Below are 4,169 nucleotides of genomic sequence, written 5' to 3'. Positions count from 1 at the left end.
TAATAATAAAGTAATACAAGAAGTCAGTGTAAGTAATAATCTCATTGAGTAATAATAAAGTAATACAATTTCTTTCCACCCTGGTTACCAGCCTAAACTCAAACTATTCTATTATTTGAAGTATTCTATTCTAGTGAAGGCACCTAAGGGCGAGATGAGATCTACACCGGGTTTCTTCCACTTGACTAGACTATCCTCGCACTGCTTCTATAGCCATAACTGTATTAGTTGACTAAGGGATAGGAGCAAGACAAGAGGAGAGAGTAACTTATGCGGATTCTTTAGCACAGATCTTTAACACAGGACTAGTCGAGTAGACTTTATTGGATGGGGCCTTCCATTCTATCCTTCAGACTTAACTGCTTCATAAGATATAAAGTCAGGGCAATTAGTTTAGTTACATAGGTGTATTATTATATTAATTAGTTCCACATAAGGGTAAAGCCCAGAATAGTGCTCGTAGACAACACTGGTAGACAACACAGGTAGACAACACTTATTTGATTCTCTTCTGCCCCAAACTCGACTTGGACCACTACTTTAAGGAACAGTAAACCCAGATTCTCTTTCTTCCCCACCCTATCCTTGAAGTTCATCATTTATTTGAATCTCCTCCGATAACTTGTTACGCGTCAGTGTCTTGGTTCTTTAGTCTTTGGGGAAATATTCTTAGTCGCCTTCCTTAACCTTACTTGATAACAGCTTCTCTTACTGCTTCATGTGTTGGGCCTGGACCAGGTAATACTTAATGCTGAAGTTAACCACAAATCATCTACTGTTTTTTCTTACTTAGAGTCAAACACAAATCTGAATTGAACTGATGCGCCATATCCATAGAGTTATGGAATTGACACTCCATTAGGCCGCCCACAAAGTGAGAATTCAATTGAACCACAAGGCCTCCACCTCTATAATGACTTGCACTGCTGATTCATTCTAATCGCCAACATACACGGATTTAAGTAAAACTGTTCTGAACCTATATAGAACCCCTAAATTCCTTTAAGAGTGAGGCACCGCTAATGCTATTTACGGGGTGCTAAAGGAAAGGAAGTGATGCAGCTGTGTTTTTACGTCATCCTATACTATATGTCCATGTCAATGATATTTTATTAAACTCTTCACTCGCGCATTAGCTTATTTGGCGGAGCTTGGTCTGAAATAAGAGATTCTCGTAACACATAGCTTAAAGGAAAAAACGAAGGGGTTAACAATGTGGTCTCTGGGAGTGGGTCCAGACTTATATATGCGGTTACACTTCTTCTCCTGCTCCTTCTGTGGCTTATGATCCTGATCGATCCTTCTTCTCGGCTTCTATAGTAGACTGAACTCGCACCCGCCAAGTCGACAAGCAAACGTAGCTTTCTCTGGCAACTGGAACTATCCTCTTCTCTGGCTTATACTCCTATGTCTTCAAATGCAATTCCATTCTGAAGCTGTTTATCGACTTGTCCTCTCTTTGCCTTTGCCTAACTAGTAGTAGTTGTTGCCTGTTCACTCTTTAAAGTCAAGTCTTAGTTCCTGCTTTTGGGCGGACGAAGCCACTTTGGCAAACAGGAACCGTCTTAAGGGTAATGGGAGATTTCCAATTAGATCGAGATTCAAAAGTCACTGTCTAGCCCTTTTGCCAGCTTTTCCTATAGCTCGCTGGTGACCCTGTAAACTAGCTATCCATTCGCTTGCTTTCACTAGCTTACAGGCTCAGAACTCTCTTGACGGATCCTGCTGTAAAGGTTTTCTTTGCCCCCCGGATGATAACTCTTATTAATAAGTCAATATACAATTACTGTCTTGCCTTAGAACCCGCTTTTTCTCAAGATCTTTCACCAGCTATCCCGGATTTCCATATGGCAGCTTTTGCCCTAGCTTGACCCTTTCTCCTCCAATGCCATGGTCTGTTTCTTTTGACTTTCTTTGGATTGCATTATTCTTTTCACCGAGTGGGAGTTGCCTGCCATCAGTTACCGCACCTTATCCTCTAACTAGAACTTTCTTTTCCAACTTTAGCAAGAGTCTGTTTTCGACAGGGCGAATGCGGTATACGGGAAGGCACAAGGAAGAACATCCCCTCGATCTCCTTACCAACTGAAGTCAATGGAACCTTAGTCGATACGGCCCATTCTTATACCCCCGGAAAAGCATGACCTACGAAAGAAGGAAGAGCATTCCAATCGTGAAGTGACCCCTGAAGTAAGGATTTGGAAGCTAAGGAGCCAGAGTCCCCCATAGTTTAAAAGGGGTTGTTAGGAGCTGCTGCTTAAAGGCTTCTGCCTCGCCTACCCTCGTACGCTAAGCTAGAATCACGCTTTGACCTTTGTCGACTCATAGAAACAATAAGCAATCCGTTTTGTTCTCACGCACCGGCACCGGTGCTGCTGCAACGGCCATCAACAGCAACAAGTAATCGGATGAACACTTCTGCTTTAGGTGATTCGGGTGCAGATGCGTCTCCATCTTATGATTCTTAGTCGGATACTTCCTTTATATGAAGGGGATTCGCCGGTTGTCTGCGTCTTCGTCTTCGGCATCTTAAAGAGTGGAAGTTGACGCACTCACTGAAGGAAGCCTTACGACCCTACATAGGCCTACTTATAGGAATGGGTCGCGTCTTTACTTACCTTCTTTCATGATAGGGCAATAACAAGTGAGAAAGATAAGTTGACAGGCAAGCAACGAAGTCATGAACCCTATCTTTACTTACGAAAAGCCTACCCCCGAATTTGGATATGTCGGATAATTTGTGGATTTACCTATAGGATAATTGGTGGATTTGTTCATTTTTGTAAATCATAAAGTAGAGACCAAACCACAGCTCTAAGGCAACACCGAGTTTGATCCGTTATCCTTGGCACACCCAAAAACTTCATCCAAATTACCAATCAAAATCACCATTAAAGAGACCGAACCGAGGAAACTTCCATGACTGGTTCAGGAAGTGCTGTTTTCTAACGGTTTCCTTAGAAATCATTGGCATCTAAAGCGAATTTATAGAGAACTCTTGAGCGAGAATCTTGCAGTATTAGGATTTTTGACAGGCATTGCAAATGTCAACATTAAGGAAATGGGATAGGCCAATTGGATTCTTAGAATGCGGATTGTCAGACAGAAGCACGGGTTTCACCTTTCTTTACCCCAAATTGAAAAGATTCTAAAGAAGCTTAATCACTTCGAGTGTGCGCCTGCTCAAACTCTTCTTTTAAGGAATCCAATGATCCCAAGTATCAATCAAGTTTATAGGGAACAAAGCTGCCTTTTCGATTGGAAGCTATGTAGCTCAACTGAATATTCTAATAAATGGGGAGTTTTCATGTACCTCATGTATTGTACGAGACCAGACATTGCTTTTGCTTTGGAGATGTTGAGCAAGAACGAAAGTCATCCAGGGAAGGAGCTTTGGAGTGCTCTGACCAGGGAAGGGGAGTGCTCTGACCAAGTTAGCTAATGGGTCAAATGTATTACATGTAGCACTTAGGTTTTGCACCAACCCAGCAGTGATCGAGTAGGATTACAGTGACGCGACAGGAATTCATATCATCAATATTCAAAGTGGGTGTGTGTCTGCCTGGGTCTTAACCATTAGGTATAGGAGCAATTTCATCGAAAGAAAGTGGCAGCAAGTTCTAATTCACGCATAACTAATTCCTTTATAATAAATCATTGGCATCGAATAAGAGTTTCTTGCATATACCTCTGCTTGAATAGAAGCAGAAGAAATAAACACTAATGCAAAAAGAGGGGGAGGTCAACACTTCAATCCTCCTACCGGTAAAATAGTTTCTTAATAGAATCATGGTCTCTAACACAACAACACTCTGGGCAATTACATACTTTTGAAGTGTAGCACTGATCTTTTATCCCCTTGATCAAGAAAGATGAGTCATTTCTTTTTAAGGTTATTGCAGAAACTTTCAATTGAGTGTTCAAGTACTCATAATAGCACGTACGTCGTTCTATCAAAGAGCGGCATTCTGTTAGCTTTCTTACAGCAGTCACAGCGGATACGACAAGACGGGTTATTCACTCAGCAACAACAGCGCATTCAATAGCTGCATTCGATGCTTCTTCCTTATTCTATCTATTTGTAAACAACCGACCGAGGGGAAGCTATTTGTAAACAACCGACCGAGGGGAAGTAAGCATGAAGCCATAACAGCAAGAACCACAGCAGA

Source organism: Musa acuminata, unplaced genomic scaffold (genome assembly GCF_036884655.1).
Source record: "Musa acuminata AAA Group cultivar baxijiao unplaced genomic scaffold, Cavendish_Baxijiao_AAA HiC_scaffold_417, whole genome shotgun sequence".
Classification (NCBI taxonomy): Eukaryota; Viridiplantae; Streptophyta; class Magnoliopsida; order Zingiberales; family Musaceae; genus Musa; species Musa acuminata.
Note: the sequence above shows the minus strand (reverse complement) of the source record.